Source organism: Microcebus murinus, chromosome 9 (assembly GCF_040939455.1).
Source record: "Microcebus murinus isolate Inina chromosome 9, M.murinus_Inina_mat1.0, whole genome shotgun sequence".
Classification (NCBI taxonomy): Eukaryota; Metazoa; Chordata; class Mammalia; order Primates; family Cheirogaleidae; genus Microcebus; species Microcebus murinus.
Window position 1 is genome coordinate 27,342,522 of NC_134112.1, and position 22,374 is coordinate 27,364,895.

General features: G+C 33.5%; 1 protein-coding gene across 5 annotated transcripts in view; it reads right to left on the reverse strand.

The window, feature by feature from the left end:
* PALS2 (protein associated with LIN7 2, MAGUK p55 family member) overlaps window positions 1-22,374 on the reverse strand; it is a 114,268-nt gene that overhangs the window by 64,555 nt on the left and 27,339 nt on the right. The window lies entirely within an intron of this gene.

Below are 22,374 nucleotides of genomic sequence, written 5' to 3' on the forward strand. Positions count from 1 at the left end.
ATTTTTCAAATTTAAAAACATTACTCAAGAAGAAATATAAAATCTGAATAGACTTATAAAAAGTAAAAATATAGATTTACTATCAAAAAACTCCCCACAAGCCCAGAACAAGCATTCAGTGGTGAATTCCATCAAACATTTAAAGAGGAATTAAAATCAACACTTCACTAACTCTTCCAAAATTAGACAAGGGAACATTTCCCAATTCATTCTATGAGGCCAATTATCCTGACACTAAATCTAGACAAAGACAGAACAAGAAATTATAGCCAATATATCTTATAAATACAAAAATCTTTAATAAAATCCTAGTAAACTGAACCCAGCAACATTTAAAAAGGACTGTACACAAGGACAAATTTCAGTTTATCCTAGGAATAAAAGATTCAACATATGAAAATCATGTATACTATATAAACAGAACAAATAAAAACCAAATGACATATCAATAGACAGACAAAAAAGTATCTGACAAAGTTCAAAACCTTCATGATAAAAACATTCACTTAATTAGAAATAGAAGGGAAATTCCTCACCCTTAATAAAAGGCATCTATGAAAAACCTCACCTAACATCACACTTAACGGTGAAAGACCATTAAGCTGTCCCCCTAAGGTCAGGAAATAAGACAAGGTTGTCTACTTTGGCCATTTCTATTCAACTTTGTACTGGAGGTTCCAGCCAGGGCAGTTTATCCAGAAAAAGAAATAAAAGGCAACCAGACTGGAAAGAAATAAGTAAAACTATCTTTATTTGCAGATGTTATCCATCTTGTACATGGAAAATCCTTATGCACAAAAAATTTATTAGAATTAATAAGTTCACCTAGGCTTCAGGATACAAGATCAAAACACAGTAATTGTACTTCTATATACCAGCAACAAACAATCCAAAAATGAAATTAAGAAAATCAGTCTTTTTATAGTAGCATCAAAAACAACAAGAAATTAATGTAACAAAAGTAGTATAAAATTTGTACCCTGAAACTATAAAATATCATGGAAAAAATAAAAAATTACCTAAATAAATGGAAAGAGATCCCATATTCATGGATTGGAAGACTTAATGTTATTAAGATGGCAATATTCCCCAAACTGATCGACAGGTTTAATGCAATCTCTATTAAAATCTTAGCTGCCTTTTTTTTTTTTTGCAGGAATTCACAAGCTCACCTACAATTCATATAGAAACACAAGACATCCAGAAAAGCCAAAATAATCTTAAAAAGAACAAAGTTGGAGAATTCACACTTCTCAATTTCAAAACTCATTAAAAATTTATAGCAAGCAAAACTCTGTGGATGTAGCATATAGACAGATAACTAGAGTCTAGAAATAAATCCATAAATTTATGGTCAATTGATTTTTGACAGAGTGGCAAGATAATTCAATAAAGAATACTTTTTTCAATAATTGGTGGTAGAACAACTGGATATGTACATCTAAGAGAGTGAAGCTAGAATTCTGCCTCGTTCAATATCAGTCTTAATTTTATTAGGACTAATTTTATTAGTTTTAAGTCCTTTTGATGTTTCTTTAGAATAAATTTACTCATATAACAATTGTTTTTAATATTAACTTTTTTGTTAAAATAAAATACACTGCTGGAAGTCAGATGGTACTACTAAATGGATTATAATGAAATACAGTAGTTCTTTGTTCCATGCTGCCCACCCTTGTGCCAACTTATCTTATTCCCCCAAAATAATTACTATGCATTTATTAGCTGTTTCTCTTAATCAGATCTATTAATGGTTTCTTTTTTTCCTGGATAATATGCTAATAGTGCTACTTTTTGACTGACTCATTTTGGACATTATCTGTTTTCTGTTAGAATATTAGAAGTTTAAGCTTTTACCTTCTCTTCAGACTCTCAATCTGTTATAAAATCAATAATGATTTTAATATGGAATATTTTTCCAAATGTTCCAGCAAAGTTTTTCACATTTCTATATTTTTCCAAAAGCTAAAATATTTTTCTAGTACTCTATCAGATCTACTTCCTAACTCCTACTCCTGATTTCCATCCCAAAGCATTCTTTTCTTATGCTTAAATGGGACAGGTTCATCTATAGGTCTCCTACTCAGTCTGTGTAAATGACTGACAATTTTGGGAGAGATGAACAGGAGCATAATGTGCACTGGAAATGAGGAGGAAAACCAGTATTGGACTAAGTGGAAGAAAAAAGACAGTAGGAAAGAAAGAATATAATCAACCATTACTTCATAAAGTTGTTTAACAAAGTCCAAAGTACCTTTATGTGGGCCGAGAACAATAAAATCAATTTCTAAAAGTACGTTTGCCCTGTTGCTATAAATATACTTAGCTCTACTTCTCATGATTACTTATTTCTCTTTCCTTTGACATTTTATATTTGTCTTTATTTTTAACTTTTATTATGAAAAATTTCAAACACATACAAAGGAAAACAGGATAATACAATGAACTCAATAATCATCAGCTCCGATTAGCAACTCATGGCCAATCTTGTTTCATACCCCTATACACTTTCTACCTTGCATGACTTTGAAGCAAATCCCAAATACAGTATATATAATCCCAAATCCCAAATACAGCACACATGTTCAAAAGATTAGACTCTTTTTAAAAACAATGTAAGCAAAACACCATTTGCATACCTACAAAATTAACAATAGTTCCTTAATGTTATTATGTATCTAGTCAGTATTCAAATCTCCAGTTGTACTGAAGAGTTAAAGAAAATGTATCTTCTATCAGTGGTCCCAACTGTTCTGGCACCAGGGGCCAGTTCATGGAAGACAATTTTTCCACTGACCTGGGTGGGGGGATGGTTTTGGGAGGATTCAAGTGTACTACATTTACTGTAAACTTTATTTCTATTTTCACTGCATTGTAATATATAATGAAATAATTATATGAATCCCCATAATGCAGAATCACTAAGAGCCCTGAGCTTGTTTTTCTGTAATTAGACGGTCTCATCTGGAGGTGATGGGAGACAGTGATACTCGAAGTGTGTTGCTGATGTCCAGTCTACTCCATAATCTTGTTTTGGTTGCTGTCACTGCAGAAAACCCTGCTTCACAAAGATAGGAATGGAAGCAGGCTTTTCAGTGATTTTGTGACAATCTCAGGGTATTCCACCTTGACTTTAATACAGAATGTATGGAGATTTGAAGTTGTCTCAAAATTACTTTTAAGGCCAACGTCATTTGTGATCTCAAGTAGTTGATCCTCTTCTAGCATAGCCCAAGTCAATTCACCTGGCTTACCCACAAATGGGTTGCATATCCATTCCTTCCCAGTTTGGGGGTCTTTAGTGGTTGGTCTTTAATGCTCCAACTCTTCTGAAAGCTGAGATAGGTGATTATGCACCAGCTGAGGGAAAGAAGGCCCTGGCTCAATCTCTTTCAAAATCTCTGCTAATGTTTGAAGCATGTCAAAAATCTCAATGTTCACTCATCATCCCCATAATTTCAGTTTGGCTTTGAAGCAGCCACTTTATCTGCCAACTTGAACACAGTTGTCAATCTCCCCTGAAGTGACAGGTTGAGTTCTTTGAGCAGGTTGAATATGTCATAGAAGCAAGTTTTGTGACCCATTCTGTGTCACTGAAATATACGGCCAGCAGTGACTATTCTAAAAGAATCTGTGGAGTGGCTCTCATAACTCAAAAACTCTGGCCAGTGATCTACCTCTAGAAAGCCATCTCACTTCTGTGTATAAGAGAAGACATATGCTCTGCATCCATTTCCTCACAGAGCTGTGCGAACAGATGTGGAGTTAAGAGCATATACTTTAATGTGATTGATCATTTTAATCACATTCTACAAAACATTTAGTTCAGGTGACATTTTTTGGCTAGCCAGCATTTCCCTATCGGTGATACAGTGCATAGAATTACATTCAGAAGCAACCTCCATGACCCGAGTGGTGAAACCAGAAAGCCATCCAGTCAGGCAGCTACTCTGTGCATACATCGATATACAGTGACTAGTTCAGTTTTCCTGATATGTAATCATTCAAAGACTTGAATAGTTCTGCAGCTGTGATGTTGGTTGGCAACAAAAGTGCACAGGACATATCCTCAAGCACATCCTCCTGAAAAATATATACCGCAAAAACAAACACTGTTGCCTAGTCAATATCAGTAGACCCATCAACCTGGATTGCATACTACTGTTACTCATTAATTCTCTCTAACAATTGTGCCCCAATATCCTCTTCTAGTTCATCAATTTGTCTAGTTATGGTGCTAGCCAAAAGAGGTGCCATCGTTTGGACTGCAGCCTCTCTTAAAAGTTCAAGGCAATTGTCCTTAGCAGCTGGCAGGATCAATTTTTCACCAATAGTAAAAGAGCTTTTTAGCTTTAGTAATGCGGTTAGCCACTAAGAATGATGTTCTCAGTGCAGACACATTTGATGAAGTGGTGGCCTTCAGTAATTGCTTCTGTTCTTTGTGTTCACATTTTTTTTTCTTTTGAAAAAAAATCCAAAGGCTTGTCTTTTACTGCAGGATGCTTGGACTCCATGTGGCAAAGCAGTCTTGAAGGTTTCATGGCTTTTTGGATAGCCAGTCACCACATATCATACAAAGCAGGCTTGCAGAATGTGAATCACCTGTTGCAATGAACCTATAACTTAAGCAGGACTCTTGGTATTTTCTTTTAAATGCCACTTCCATTTTGTTGGCAGTCTTAGAGTCTTCTGCTATCTCATCATTGGGTATTTCCCCCTTTTCAAAGAAGCTCTCCAGCAATGTTTGTTTTTTGCTCATTTTTGCTAGGGTTAGCTTGTGGTCTTAACAAAACTATGACTGAGACAAGTTCAGAGTGTGGGAAAGAGGCACAGATGAAAGTGGTAAATAAAACAAAGGCAGGGGGGCACACACAGACTAAAATAAGTGTCAGATTCTGACTTAAAGTCTGCCTCCAGATGCAGCTCAATTGTCACTTGCCACTCACTGACAGGATTTTGATATGAGTCTGCAAGCAATTGATTTATTATGGTCTCTGTTCAAACTTCTCTGTTAATGATAATCTGTATTTGCAGCTGCTCCCCAGCACTAGCATCACCACCTCAGCTCCACTTCAGATCATCAGAATTAGATTCTCATAAGAAGCACGCAACCTAGATCCCTCGCATGTGCAGTTCATAGTAGGGTTCATGGCTCCTACAAGAATCTAAAGCTACTACTGATCTGACAGGAAGCAGAGCTCAGGCAGTGATGCAAATGAAGGGGAGCAGCTGTAAATACAGGTGAAGCTTCCCTTGCTTCCCCACTGCTCACCTCCTGCTGTGTGGCCCAGTCCCTAACAGGCCCAGGACTAGTACTGGTCTGCAGCCCAGGGGTTGCGGACCACGATTCTATATTGATTCTTGAGGTGCTTGATTTTTTATTGGTACTTAATTAATTAAGTGGGTAGAAAAGTGATAGAGATTGCAAAATATATCCTTGGTTATTTTGAAGATCTTCGTAAGTTGTTACTGATTCTTGATTATATGGAATTTAACTCAAACACTACTGCCAATATTCCTTGTTCTAGAAAAGGAATCTTAAATATTATAATGCTGTCGATCATGCTTAAACGAATTTGTACATTTGGTGGATCTCTAATCAAAATACAATACATAGTTCTTTTCAACTATATTATCCTAAAAGCATATGAAAATATAAGCAAAAGAAAATGTCATAAAATTATAACAAAGAATAATGAGAGACAGGTCCAATCCCAATTTACTAAAAGATTGATTCTGCAGAGTCCCACACCAATATTATGAACAATGGAGTCTGAGCTATTACTTTTTTATGGAAATCTCTCCTGTTTCTTTAAAACGGAAATAACTGTCCTTCTTGTCACCATCACAGTTCTTTCTTATGTCAAATAAAGTATTTAATACTTTCATGATTAAAAAAAAGAGTAACAGTAAAGAATTAACCCTATAAAAATCAAAACACAAAATAAATCTATAATAATCATACAGACATGGATAACCACAAGATAACACTAGTATATGTAAAAGCTTAATATATAAAATATGAAGCTCTGTGGAGTGGGAACCTTGTAAAGTTAAGACAGGAGCCAGAGAATCAAAGAAATGTCTTCCATTTACTCAGATTCCAGGAAGGAAGGAAAGTCTTAAAACTCAGAAAGTTACCTACAAGTTCCACTCCTTTAAAATCACCAGAGGACAGTCCTTTTAATTAGACCTTAGATTCAATCACATACAAATGGGATTCTTATTTAAGCTAGAGGAAAATTAACATATGCAAATCAATAAACATGATGCATCACATCAACAGAATGAAGGACAAAAACCATATGATCATCGCAACACAGAAAAATCATTTGATAAAGTTCAACATCCCTTCATGATAAGAACTCTAAAAAAATGACTTATAGAAGGATAGTATTTCAACACAGTAAAGGCCATATATGACAATTCCACAGCTAATATATTGAATAGGGAAAAGCTGAAATCTTTTCCTGTAAGAACTGGAAAAAGAGGCCGGGCGTGGTGGCTCACACCTGTAATCCTAGCACTTTGGGAGGCCGAGGCGGGCGGATTGCTCAAGGTCAGGAGTTTGAAACCAGCCTCAGAAAGACCCCGTCTCTACCAAAAATAAAAAAAATAAATTAATTGACCAACTAAAAATATATATACAAAAAATTAGCCGGGCATGGTGGCGCACGCCTGTAGTCCCAGCTACTCGGGAGGCTGAGGCAGTAGGATCGCTGAGCCCCGGAGATTGAGGTTGCTGTGAGCCAGCCTGACGCCACGGCACTCACTCTAGCCTGGGCAACAAAGTGAGACTCTGTCTCAAAAAAAAAAAAAAAGAAGAACTGGAAAAAGATAAAAACGCTCACTGTCGCCACTCTTATTCAACATAGTACTGGAAGTTCTAGTCAGAGTAATTAGGTAAGAGAAAGAAAGAAAGGGCATCCAAATTGGAAAGGAGGAAGTCAAATTGTTCCTCTTTGCAAATGACATGATCTTATATTTAGCAAGACATAAAAACTATCTAAAAACTCTTAGAACTGATAAACAAATTCAGTAAAGTTTTAGGCCACAAAATCAACATACAAAAATCAGTAGTGTTTCTATACTCAAACAACAAACTAGGTGAAAAAGAAATTAAGAAAGCCACCCCATTTACAATAACTACAAAAAGATAAAACACTTAGGAATAAACTTAACCAAAGAAATGAAAGATCTCTACAAGAAAAACCATAAAACATGGATAAAAAATTGAAAAAGACACAAAAAATTAGAAAGACATTCCATGTTCATGGACTGGGAAAATTAATATTGTGAAAATGACTATACCACACAAAGCGATCTACAGATTTAATGTAATCTCTATCAAAATATCAATGGCATTTTTCACAGAAAAAGAAAAAACAATCCTAAAATATATATGGTACCACAAAAGACCCTGAATAGCCAAAGCAATTGTGAGCAAAAAGAACAAAGCTGGAAGCATCACACTACTATACTTTAAAATATGCTTCAAAGCTATAGTAACCAAAACAGCATAGTATAGGCATAAAAACAGACACATAGACAAATGGAACAGAATAAGGAATCCAGAAATTAATCTAAGTACATACAGCCAACTGATATTTGACAAAAGAACCAAGAACAAACACTGGGACAGGACAGTTTCTTCAGTAAATGAAGCTAGGAAAACTAGATATCCATATGAAAAAGAATGAAACTAGACCCCCACTTCTTACCATATACAAAAATCAACTCAAAATGGATTAAAGACCTAACCAAAAGGCCATAAACTATAAAACTCTAGAAGAAAACACAGAGGAAATGCTTTAGGACACTGGTCTGGAAAAAGATTTAATGAGTAAGACATTAAAAGCATAGGCAAAAAAAAAAAAGGAAAAATAAACAATGGTATTATATCAAACTAAAAAGCTTCTGCACAGCAAAGGAACAATCAACACAGTGAAGAGACGACCTACAGAATGGGAGACAATACTTGCAAACATCTGACAGGATTAATATTCAGAATATACAAAAAACTGAAACATCTCAATAGAAAAAGAAAACAATCCAATTAAAAATGGGTAAATGATCTGAATAGTCGTTTCTCAAAATAAAACATTATAAATAGCCACAAATATATGAAAAACTGTTCAATATCACTAATCATCATGGAAATGCAAATCAGACATCCTCTCACCCCAGCTAGGATGGCTACTATCAAAAAGACAAACAATAGTAAGTGTTGGCAAGGATGCAGAGAAAAGGAAACTCTTACATACTATTGTTGGGAATGTAAACTGGAACAGCCACTATGGAGAAAAATATGGAGATACCTCAAAAAACTTTAAATAGAATTACCACAGGATCCAGAAATCCCACCACTGGGCATTATTCAAAGTTAACAAAATCAGTATATGGAAGAGATATCTGCACCCTCATGTTTACTGCAGCAGTATTCACAATAGCCAAACTATGGAATCAACCTAGGTATCCAACAACAGACAAATGAATCAAGAAAATGTGGTATATACACACAATGTAATATTATAATATTAGCTCTAAAAAAGAATGAAATCCTATCATTCCCAGCAACACAGACAGAACTGGAGGACATTATGTTCAGTGAAATAAACCAGGAATGGAAAGTTAAACATCACAAATTCTCATTCATATGTGGAAGCTTAAAAAAAAAGTTGATCTCATAGAAGTAAAAAGTAGAACTGAGGATCCTACAGGTTGGGAAGGGGAAGGGGAAGGAACAAATAGAGATTTGTTAATGGATACAAAATTACAGCTATATATGAGAAATAAGCAAGTTTTAGTGTTTTATAGCACTGTAGGATGATTATACTTAACAATACTGTATACTTTAAAATAGATAGAAGAGAGGATATTAAATGTTCCCACAAAGAAATGACACATGTTTGAGATGACAGATATGCTAACCACCCTCCTGTCACTATACATTGTATGTACTGAAACATTACTATGTACCCCGTAAATATGTACACTTATATGTCAATTAAAAATAAATAAGAAAAGACAAGACACAAGTAACATTAGGAATGAAATAAGAAAATAAATGCAGGTATAGCAATTAAAAATATAATGAATAATTTTATTTTAATATCTAGTCAAATAGATGATTTTCTAGGAAAATGTCAATTATCAAAGTTTAGGAGAAAGACGAAAAAAATAAAAATAGATCACAAAAGAAGAAATTGAAAGGTTTCTAAAAATCCACTTTTTTACAGAGCCATGAGGCCTGTATAGATTTAAGAATAAATTCTATAAAACCTTCAAGAAAGAGATAACTTTTGCTTTTAAAACAAAACAGAGGCCAGGCAAGGTGGCTCACACCTGTAATCCTAGCACTCTGGGAGGCCGAGGCAGGAGGATTGCTCAAGGTCAGGAGTTCGAAACCAGCCTGAGCAAGAGCGAGACCCTGTCTTTACTATAAATAGAAAGAAATTAATTGGCCAACTAATATATATAGAAAAAATTAGCCGGGCATGGTGGCACATGCCTGTAGTCCTAGCTACTCAGGAGGCTGAGGCAGAAGGATTGCTTGAGCCCAGGAGTTTGAGGTTGCTGTGAGCTAGGCTGACGCCATGGCACTCACTCTAGCCTGGGCAACAAAGTGAGACTCCGTCTCAAAAAAATAAATAAATAAAATAAAACAAAACAGAAAAGATCAAAAGCTTTCCAATTTCTATGTGGACTTCAAAACTCAGTAAAAAAAAAGAAAATTATATAGTAAACTCACCTATGAACATACAAATATCTTAAACAGATTTGTAAATTGAATATAACATCTTAAAAGTAATAATAACCAAGTACAGTTTATCCTAGTAATGTAAAGATGGTTCAACATTAAGTATACAATGTAGTTTAATACATTATCATGGACTAGGAAAAAAAACCCCACACTCATCTCAATGCTTAAGATACATCGGATAAAAAACCGATGGATTTTTCCAACTCTGATGGAAAATCTTACATTAGTAAAAACAGAAGGAAACCAGAGATGTTTTATACCAGATTCTATAGGTAGCATCACACTTAATGGAGAAATGTCAGAAGTTTCACTATTAAAGTCAGTACCTAGACAAAAATGCCACTAAGACTTACCACAACTCTTCCAACCTGTACTTTAAGTTTTAACTAATGTAGAAAGAAATGACATTTTTTAAAATGCAGATAATATAACTATCTACTTAGAAAAGTCTCAAAGAATCAGTTGAAAAATTATTAGTTCTGAGAGTTTGGGTGGCTAGACCAGCAGTCCCCAACCTTTTGGGATCAGGGACTGTTTTCATGGAAGATAATTCTTCCACGGATGGCAGAGGAATGGTTTTGGAATGATTCAAGCACATTACATTATTGTGCACTTTATTTCTATTATTATTACATTGTAATATATACTGAAATAACTATACAATTCACCATAGGTTAGACATAAGAGCAATACAGAAAAGTCAAAAGTTTTCCTAAATAATAGTAATAACCAAAAGGCTAAAGTTAAAATGTTCAGACAGATATGAAGAAAATCATAAAACTTATATTAAAGAACATTAGAAATAAATTGATTAAATGAAGAGACCATGTTCTGAGATAAGAAGATTCAATACTGTAAAAATGCCAATTCTCTCCAAATTTTTTTAAAGGAATAAATCCTAGTATTAACAGAAATCCCAACAGGATTTTTGGATAAAGTTATTTCAAAATGTATCTGAAAGAAAATATGTAAAGCTAGCCAATGTTTTTTTAAAAGCATAAATGTAAAGAGGGTACCTGCTATCAACTATAAAATCACTATAACTTAAAATAGTGCAGTATTGCCATAGCAACAAATCTTGAAACAGAATAGCTAAATGAAACTTACTATATGATAAAGGTGACATTTCAAATCAGTAGGGTGGGGTTCAGTAAAATATGGTATAATGCATTGAATACTTGGGTTTAGATCCCTTCTCTTCAGAATCTCTATTAAAACAGCAGCAAAGAATTAATAAAGGTAAATAAAACCCCACATGAACAAAGAGAATAAAGAGAAAACACTGGACAATAAATATTTCAAAGCTTGAAAGTGGTAGGCACACTTAGAGCAATGGAAGCAGTAAACTCTACCTCCTAAATACTTCTGGTATCTATCAATTTCTTTCCATCACACCCTAATGAGTCCTAGCCATCATCCTATCTTGCCCAAATTAACTACCACAATTAGTTTAATTCCATAAAGAATTAATTAAAATGTAAATTTTATGACCTATAAGCTTTTTAATACATTGATAGATTGAATTTGTACTGCCTCTGTAGCTTTGGCCAAACCAATCCTTCTCTAGCCCTGATGCAAAACTCTCCCTGCCACTTACCACAACATATGTACAACCAACCACCTTTGCATGTCTAATCTATAATCATCTGTCAAGAGCAGAATTTCAATGTCCCCGATTGCCTCCATTAGGATAAATTCACCAATATATATTTTCACAGTACTGTATAATTCTGATAAATATATATAACCAAATATTTTGGTATTTGTTTAATGCATAATTTCCTTTCTAGGTCTGACAAGCACAGAAATTACATCTGTCTTGTTCATATCAGTATCCCCAACGACTAGGCCATAGTCTGATATTATCATTAGTTACTGATAATATGGTTTCAGTCACAAAAATATTTAATACTTTTCTGTTACCAAAATCAAAAAACGTTTTAAATTATACATTATTGTTTATAAATAAAATTGTATAATACTTAAAAGCGGCAAAATGTGGCATAGTTTATAGAGTAGTAATCTCAAAGCTATCAACTTCCCATGAATTCTATAAGACTTAAAGATAGAAGTGGTATCTTTAAGTGCTTAGTCTATTAAAATGCTTTTACAGTAATACTTCCTACCTGTAAATATGTTTCTAGCCCTCTATAGTATAGTTCATCATATAAAGCAAATTTAATAAAATGAATATTTACCCACCTACATTCTGTTTGAAAAGCTTTCTATACAAACTGTTTTTACAAAAGCATTTCTACCCAGTTTTAGAACTATAAATAATTAAATGAGCTATTCTTAATAAATTAGAACTGTGCCTATTTTAATATTAATAAAAATCCTTTTGTAACCACAATGGTGATATGTTCATACCCATTTAACTCAACAAACTGAATTCCCCACTGAAAATATGACAGCTAAATTAAGTGTTCAGAAAATGTTAAAAATTATTTCTGCTTATAGTTTATAGATAAAATTATTTCACCAAATTCATGTTGCATAACTTACAGAATCCATGAAAACCAAAATCTCATTCTATGTGCATTTTGGAAAGATTTAAGCATAATCTTAAAGGAAGTACTTAAAACTTATCTGCACTATTTCTAATGTGTTTGCAAATGAGCAGCAAAATTATCTTTTAATATATTTCCAAGAAATGATATATAAAAAAAGAACCTATTGAAATTTCATTTCCTTAAGATTAAATTTTGACACTATTTTCACATACTGATTTGACCATGACAGCTGAGTTCATTTAAAACATTAATTAAATCAATAAAAACAATTTTCTATAAAATGACAATATGCTGTGAAAACCTTAGCTCTCAAACTAATATCTTGAAATTCTAATTTAGTAATATTATATTGAACCAAAGAAGAAAAATAGAATTTTGAATGTACGCAGCTAATTCAATCAATATTTACTCAGAGCCTGATGCCAGGCATGAGGTTAGATGTTGAAGAAAATACAGAGACACTATCTTTTCTCCAAAAACTCAATATAATAGACAAAAACATATAAACACATGTACGTAACATAATGGTAAGAACACTATGAAATAATCACAGAGAAAGGTGACACAGCGTAGTGGTTAAGAACCTGGACTCTATTGCTTAAATAGTCCTGGGAGCCTGGGTAAATGACAACCTCCCAAAGTCAGTTTCTTTTACCTGTTAAGTGGGAAGTGACAATGGTATCTGTCTCACAGGGTTGTTGTTGCTAAATAATACATGGAAAACTCTTAGAACAATACCTCCTAGTGCATTATGAACATTGTGGAAATACAGGAAAGGAGTTAAATGGTAACTCTTTATTTGATGGGATCGGCAGAGTGGTAAGAAGATGGGGAACTGAGGGAGACACCACTGCAAGCATCCTAGTGGAAATAACTGAACTGAGTTCATCCTACTAAAAATATTAAATTTATGATCAATATTTAAAGCCTTAAAGCAAAATGTACAACTGAATTCCCCAAAGCAATCCTAGAGAAAATCCAAGCTTAAAGTTAACAACAAAAAAATGCAAGCACAGTGGAGGGGCAGTCATTCTGGTCAACTAAGGAACCCCATAAACAAGAGCCCACTTTTTAGCCTGACCAAATACCACTAACTTCTTTCCAAAGACAGCGGGTACTCATTCTGCCTGGGAGGGGTTCCTAACCAGGATGTTGGAGCCTGCAAAAGAGAGAGCAGAGGCTGAGGTAAATCTGGCTCTTTGTAAATACTAAAGGAGGAAGGATAAAGGGAAGGAGACTCTGACTAGGAGTGAATGCATTAAAGCAGTTTCTCAAAGAGGAAACTATTGGCATTTGGGGAGCATAATTTCCTTTTCTGCACAGGATTGTTCTCCACCAAAATACCTGTCGTATTCCACAATTTTTACAACAACCAAAAGTTCCCCTAAGTACATTTCCTAACACTTCCAGGGGCGGTAACCCATTCTCCCCTTCTGTTCTTCCAACTTAAAGCCTTCCAACAATATGTCCTATATCCAGGAATTCTTCCTTCTTAATTTAGTTATTTTAAGGGTTCCCACCTGCTCCCTGCCGACAACTCTGAAGGAGGAGAAACCTGCCCAAGGGCAAACCCACCACTTACTCAGTGCCTGCTCAGGGCCTCCCATTCCAGATAGGCTGTGGGTGGGAGGGGGGAGAAGGGCAGCCCACACAGCAGCAGAGGAAATCCTTATCACACTCACCACATATAGATTCCGGATTCATCAGCCCAGTCCTTCATTTATAAATATAAACCAGCAATTATAGAACACCAGACATTTGAAGAAAATATCAGTGATAGTGAGCAAAGCTGAAGAATCTAAACTAGGGGAAAAACCAGATGGCACTGAGATTAGAAGAGAACTTTAAAATTTTATTTTTGTTAGCATTCTCAGACAAATGAGAGAGGCTACCACGTTCATTAAAGAACAGGCCACTAAAAGGGAGTCAATGGAGCAACCAAAAAATTTTACGAATTTCCTGGCAATTAAAAATGTTACTGTCAAATTAAAATCTAACAGCAGACTAAATGATAGAATGATAAGGTTGAAACTACTAATCTGTAAAATCAAGTCAAGGTAATCTTTGAAATGCAGAACAAAGGAAAAAGAAGATGAAAAATATGAGAATAAAGTTAAAACACAGAAGCAAGTCCACAGTGCCTATTAGGAGTTTCATAAGACAAGATTAGGGACAAGGGTGTGGAGAAAATAGTTGAAGAAATAATAGAAGAAAATATCCCTGAGTTTAAATGACATGCAAAACTTTAGAATGAAAGCCCTTCCAAGTGCGGAGTACATTAAATGAAAATAGACACAAATCTAAACACATCTAAGTGAAACTTCAGCATGCTGAGGATTAAAAGGGAAAAAGCAGGGATTGCCAGAGAGAAAAGAAAAGGGTTATGTTTTATAAAAGGTATGCTAATCAAATGTCAATGACATTTATTACTGGCAATACTGAATACCAGAAGATAGTGGAGGAAAGACTTCAAAGTTCTGATGAAAATGATTTAAAAAAACTTTACAAATAACATTTTAAAAAGTCATTACACATTCATACATATATATATATACATACATGTAAGTGTATATGCACACATACATGGTAAAAGACAGTTTAACTATATTGAAATATTTAAAAATAAAAAACAAAAATTGATTTCTCCCCCAAAGATATTTCTTTCTAGCCTTTCAGACAAAATTTATGCCTGTATTTGAATATATTCATTTGCTTTTACACAAATGCAATTATTTTAATAAAATATCTTAGTGATCTTCCCATAAGAGAGTTCTTTCTTTTGAATATACCTAGTACTTCATAGCATTGATACATCAAAATTTATTTAGTGTGCTCTCTACTGAAAATTATACAGGTTGCTTCCATCTTTGGAAGTTATGTTAATAATTCATGTTACAATCAGCATCCAAAAAACATATATACATGTATCAATACACATACACACATGCCTGCATATATATTATCTGGGCATACATTAGCAAGTAAAAAGAAAATTTGTAGGTCAAAGAATATGCTATCTTTCAACTGTGAGATATTGTCATACTGTCCTTTAAATATGTTGTAGCAATGACATTTCCATCAAGAGCACCTCATTTCATTATTTGTTACAATAATAATGAACTGTCTCATAAAACACTCCAATATAAATGCTGGGGATACACAGAGCACAAGGAGTGACTGAAATAGACTAAATTCTGAACTCTAATCTCATTTTCCCCAGTGCTGTATTTTTTAAAATTTAACCTCACGTTTATTTCCTTACCTATAAAATACTACATTGATACAACTCATAAGGTTATATAGGTTGAATATACCTAATTCAAAAATCTGAAATCCAAAATGCTCTAAAATCCAAAACTTTTTCTTACCACCAATGACACCACAAGTAGAAAATTCCATATCTGATCTCATGTGATGGATTGCAGTCAAACTTTGTTTCATGTACAAAATTAAAAATATTATATAAAATTACCTTCAGGCTATGTGTATAAGATGTATATGAAACAGAAATGAATTTCATGTTTAGATTTGGGTACCATGCCCAGATACCTAATTCTGTATCTGCAAATATTCCAAAATACAGAAAAATCCAAAATCCAAAACTACTCCTCCCAAGCATTTCAGATAAGGTATACTCAACCTGTACAATACAATCAAATAATTTACCAAATGTAAATGTTAAATATTGTTTTGCCTATATTCTGCAACTCAATCTTTTGAAACATCTCTCATTTTGACCATTATTCAAAATATCAATGAAAAACTAATCTCAACAGCAATTTGATTCATTTTCCCAACTTAAAAACAATTTTTTAAGAAATTAAAATAGTTGGGTTTTTCCTGTATTTTATATTTTTCTTAACTGACCACTTTACACTTTGCCATCTTCTGACAAGTTTAATTCAGAAAGGAAAGCAAATTGCCATTTTTTAAAGTACTTATCTATTTTCCCATTATAAACCAAATGCCTTGCAAAAGTGGCTAGTATAACTTTCTGGCAATCTTACTTCTTAGAGTCAATTTTCTATTATGTGCAATGCTTTCAGAAAGAAGTTCCCTCAAAAATTAAAAAAAAAATTCTAGTAAAAGGAATTTTAAAACTACTATGTTCTAAATTATTATTAAGTATAATAATTTAAAATACTGAAATATAAAATTGAGGAGCCGAAGATGTAAAGATGGAACTTAAATTCACTTTGAAATATCTTAAGGCCCTCTCCTATATTCTATAAAATCATTCTGTTCTTAAAAGAAAAATTCATATTTTCTCTACCAACACATAAGGAGATAAGACAGAAATAAAAAGTTTCTAACAATATAAAATCTTTTCAGGATAATCATCAACATATATTTGTTTTACAAAGACAACCGTCAAGTAACTATGCTGTCTTTAATTTCTCTCACATATACTTGGTAACTTTCTGTATCAAGGTCTTGACATCTTAGATTTACTCCTAGGTATTCAAATGTTTTGTGCTACTATAAAATATATTTCTTAATATTTTATTTTTCATTGACCTTGTATCTAGAAATCTTATTTATTAACAGTTTATCTGTAATCTCTTTGAATTTCCTAAATATACAAGGATATCATAGTTATCCTCCTTTACCAATGAGGCCATCTAAACAATTTTCTTTGTGGGAAAGTTTTAAATTACAGATTTATCTTAAAGACACAGAAGTAATTTTTTCTGTCTTTGGTGTCAGTTGTACAAATTTGTGTTCATTGAGGAATTTGTCAAATTTATTGGCATGAAGTTGTTCATATTTTCTCTAAATAAAATCTTGCAGCCAAACTGAGTACATTTTAAAAATAATAGCAACTTATACTTCTACAATCTTTTTTTAAGTTCTGTAAAACTTAAGTATAGTTGACATACAATAAATATCTAAATTATACAATTTTGACAGGTCTCGCCATATACATACACCTGTAAAACCATCACCACAGTCTAGATAGTGAACATATTCATCACTCTCAGAATTTATTGGTACCCTCTTATAAACCTTCCTCAGGCCCTTCCCTGCCTCCAATACCTTACTTCTCTCCTCCCACTTTACCCAGGCAACAACTGATCTGTCATTATAGACTAGTTTGCATTATTTGAGAATTTTGATGTACTGTGGCACTCAAGAAGAATGTGTATTCTCTATTACAAGGACATAAAGTTCGATATATGCCTAATAAGGTCTACCCTGTTATTTAGATCTTCTTTCTACTTATTTTTGTCCAGTTGATCTGCATTGAGAGTGATATATTAAAGAGACTCATTAGTGTTTCTGTTTCTTTGCATCTCTTGTAGTTTTTGCTTCAAAAAGGTGGTTGCTATGTTATTTGGTACATAGATACTCATAAATGTTATCTAGTATGAAAATAATTGTCCTTCTTTTTCAGTTTTAATGCTCAGGGACTTGAATTTCATTCTGATATCAGAATCCTTCCCTCTGTTTCCATTTGCCTGATACACATTTTGTTCATCCCTTTATCTTTAACCTAAAATCAGATGTCTCTGTATTGTATATAGCACATCTTGTATACAGTACATAGCTGGATTTTATTTTATTGGCTAAACCAAAAGCAGTTTTCTTTCAAAAAGTGAGTTAATCCCACTCACATTTATTGTTATTACTGATATGCTTGGTCTCAATGCCATCTAAAGATTTTATAGTTTTGTACATTTTGTGATATTTGTTATGTTTTTTTTCTATGAGAAAGTATTCCTGCTCTTTTATTAAAGCTTTTTCTTTGTACTTAGGAAAGTGTATTTTTGTTTTAGCATTACCTTTGCACATATACCTTTTCCAATGTCCTTAGTCCCCTGTTTTTTAATGTAATTGTTTACCATCTGGTTTACCAGGGCCTTTTAAGAAAAACCATTTAACACTCCACCTACAGTTTATACAACCACAAGTTTTTCCTATTTGCTTCCTTCTCCCTTCTCTCATTTTTTAGTTGCATTATTGGTAATAGGTCACAATGTAAAACATTTGTACATTAGCCTTCCATGTTCATCCCCACTTTTGTGAAGTTTTCATTTCTTGTGGGTAAATACCCAGGAGTGAGATTGCTGAGTCACAGAAATAGATATAATTAAATGTATAAGAAACTACTAAACCATCTTCCAGAGTGGTTGTACAAATATACATACTTAGCTTTTCACAGACTATTTAGAATTAGTATTTTACCACTCAGGTGGAATGTAGAAACCTTATCACACCACACAGGTCTCTTTACTTTCCCCACTTTACGTTGTAATTGTCTTAATGTTACATCTCTATTCATTGAAAACCCCACCAACATCATGATTTTTGTTTCCAACCATTTTATGTATATATATTTTAAAGAACAAGTGAAGAATAGTCTATTACATTTGCCTCAATCTGTTTTCTTCCTTCATTCCTGATGCTCCCAGTTTCCTTTTGGTATCATCTTTCTGAAGAACTCACTTCAGCAATTTCTTTTATAATATATATGCTAGCAACAAATTCCTTTACTGTTTATTCATCAGAGAATGTCTTCATTTTGCTTTTATTCCTGGAGAATATTTCCATTGGATAAAGAATTCTCTGTTGATTACTTTTTTCCCCCAGTATGCTTAAAACAGTGTTTTGCTTCCTTCTAGCCTCTTGGTCTCTGATGAGAAATCTTCATTCAAATAGTTCCTCTGTTAGTAATAAAATGTGTTTTGTTTGTTTTTGTTTTCAGGAGTTTGTCTTTTGTTTTCGGCAGTTTGATTATAATGTGTCTGGGCATGGATTTCCTTAGGTTTATCTTGTTTGCGGTTCACCCATGTTCTTGAGCCTACAGGTTTGTCTTTCTCCAAATTTGGGAAGTTTTCAACCATTACCTCTTTAAATATTTTTTCTGCATCATATTCTTTATTCTCTCCTGTGTGCTTGATGAAACAAAATGTTAGACCTTCTGGTATTATCCCACAGTTCCCTGAGGCTCTGTTCATTATTTTAAGTCTTTTTTCTCTGTTATTCAATTTAAGATATATTTCTATTTATCTTCACAGATTCTTCCTATGTCATCTCCCTTCTGCTATTGTGCCTGTCCAGTAAGTTGGTTTTATTTGCTTTTGTATTATTCAGGTCCAAATTCTTCATTTGGTTCTCCTTTTTCTACTTCTTTACTGAGATATTCTATATTGCCATTCATTTAAGGAGAACATACATACTCTTACTTCTTGTAGTGTAACAGCTGCTTTAAACCTGTTAGTTCCCACAGCTGTGTTGGTGTCTGTTCATTTTCTTTGTTCACATGAGTTGAGATTTTTCCTGGTTCTTCATATGCCAGATAATTTTGAATTTATGCTATACATTTTTAATATAAGATTCTGTGTCTTACTGAAATCTTATGGAGAATGTCGATATTTTTGTTTAGCAGTTAATTGACCAAATTCAGGCCTCAAGTTCTGACCAGCCTTTTGAGGTACTACTGTCATTTTAGTTTATTCTTCCATGTTCATTTGCACCTTTGTGAACTTAAATTTTCATTTCTCTTCAGTAAATACCTAGAAGTGAGCACACTGGGTCACCTGGTAAATGTATGCTTAACTTTTTCACAAAGTATTCAACTTTTAAAGCTTTCGCAATGCTATTCAGATTGGTACCACACACGCGCCACCCAATGGGCAATCTGGAATTTGGGTGGAGACCTACCCATATTTCAGCATTGAACATCTATGTATGCTTTTTAGGGTCAGATCTACATATACACATCCCAGGGGTAAGCCTTTGAGTGCATAAATGTTAAGGGCTCTCTTTCCAGACCTCCTCCTTCTCTGTAATCTGTCTGGTACTTCTGGTTATCTGGGATGCCCTTTTCCAATCCTCTAGCCAGAAATCTGGAGCTTAATTTATGCCACTCTGCCATGTCCAGGTTCAAGCAGTGGGAGAACACAGGGGAAAAACAGTGATTCATCCCACTCTCTTGGGACTACAGCTCCTACAACTGAAGAGGAAACTTCCACTTCAGAGTGCTATAACAAAAATGCCACAGACGGCTTAAACAACAAACTTACTTCTCACAATTCTGAAGGTTGGAAGTCTAAGATCAAGGTGCTGGCTGAACTAAAGTTCCTAGTGAGCCCCCATCTAACCCTAATCACCTCCCAAAGGCCCAACATCCAAATACCATCCCATTTGGGGAGGTGCAACAAACATTCAGTCTCTAGCACTAATAAAGCTTCAGTTCTCAACTGAGCTGGGGGGATTAGGAGGAATATAGGATCAGTCCAGGTAAGACAGTCACAGGCTTACAGTGTTCTTACCTCAACCTCTAGTAGATTTGCAAGAATAAATGCTTCTCAATTTTTTAACTGCTTTGGTCAACTTTTAGTACCCTTAATTGGCTGTTTTTGACCATTTGTCCAGTTCTATATTTGCTTTTTGCAGAGGGGAACTGCCAACCTCTTCATGTCAACCATTACCAGAATTTGAGTAATATTTTTAATAAAAGATTTTCAACGTTTTAATTTTACTAAACTTTCACAGTCACAACTTTATTCAATCAAGTGAAAGAGATTACCATGGTATAGGCAATATTACTTCTAACGATGCAATTTATTAGGATGTTCATCGTAGGATTTCTTGAAAACATGGGGAAAAATAGAGACAACCTCAATGTTCCACCTCAGGAGCTAAGTAAACTATACTCATCCTATGAATAATCTGCAATAGTTAAAAGAATAACATGTTTTTCATAAGTACTAACGTTAAAAGTTCTCCAAAACACATTTCCGTGTGGGGGAAAAAAGCAAGTTTCATATAATAAGATATTACTAATATATTATAGTAAGATATTATATTTTATATATTTATATAAATATTCATAGAAATGAAGCATACAAAACAATGTTTTATATTTTCTACAGGTACAAATATATACACACACAGGAATAGGTCTGTAAAGATATAAAACAAAGTTATAATAGGCATTACTCCTGGAAAAGGAACAGAGATTGAAAGCAGACATATTTAAAAAGGCTCTTGGCTCTATAATACCTTAATTTTTTTTTTACAAAATATGCTTATGTATACCTGTATAAAAAAACAATAATTTAACAAATGGATTGCCCAAGCTATGAACTGTGCATATTTGCAGAGTGAGCAATCATGAGGGTTTGTAGAGGTGTCTATTTAGATTCATAAAGATTAAAGAAAACCACTTTACCTAATAAAATTAAGTAATTTTATATAAAAAATTTTATTAACAGAAGAAAAAAATATTTTCCTAGGCAAAAATGCTTGGCATCATTTCTCAACTCATGGATTTGTCTCTCCAAAGATAATCTTCTTATATAGAACATTTCATCTGTTAAAAATCCCATGTCTTATGTGTTAATGTATACTTTTCATCATGAATTTCTTTCCTAGTAAGCTATTTCAGTCTATGCTACATATCTTTTAATAACTTTAACAGGTATACTTTAAAGTTATAAGACTTCTTTAATGCCTAAAATTAAGAATTTCATGAATGAAATGTATTAACAATTACTCTTAATGCTTTAAATTTTTATTTTACAAATCAGATATTTTTTGCCAAAAACATTTTACCCACAACCTTCATAGATTTCAAAAAGAAACTTCAAGACATTATGCCAATAAATGAAAACAAGTTATCTTCCACTTTTAGTCACACTAACACATACACAAAATGTAGTTTCTACAAGTAGTTCAGGGTATCCGGTCTAAGATTACCAAGAATTAAGTTCTACATTGATTCTTGATAAATATTTATCAAGCCAAAGACTTTTCTTACTTCTCTTACAATTGTAAAATGATAAAATAGATCATCTTTTCTATTTACACCAAGTGATTGAGGAAGAATTTTTTATTGTTGTTGCTTTAAGGAGTTCTTCTTATGTATTTTCTTTTAGACCTCTCTGCCAATATAAATACACATCTACACACGATGATTTATTTAACCAAAGCCATCGAGTGATATCTGTTGTAGAAGTCTTCATAATCCCTTACTCTTTATAACTTCTCCACCACTGAATCATGCCTGCATACTAGTAAGGATACACAAACTATCTTATTTTAATTTCACTTTTAGGTCAGTTGTCCATTGTCTCCCACACTAGTTACTTC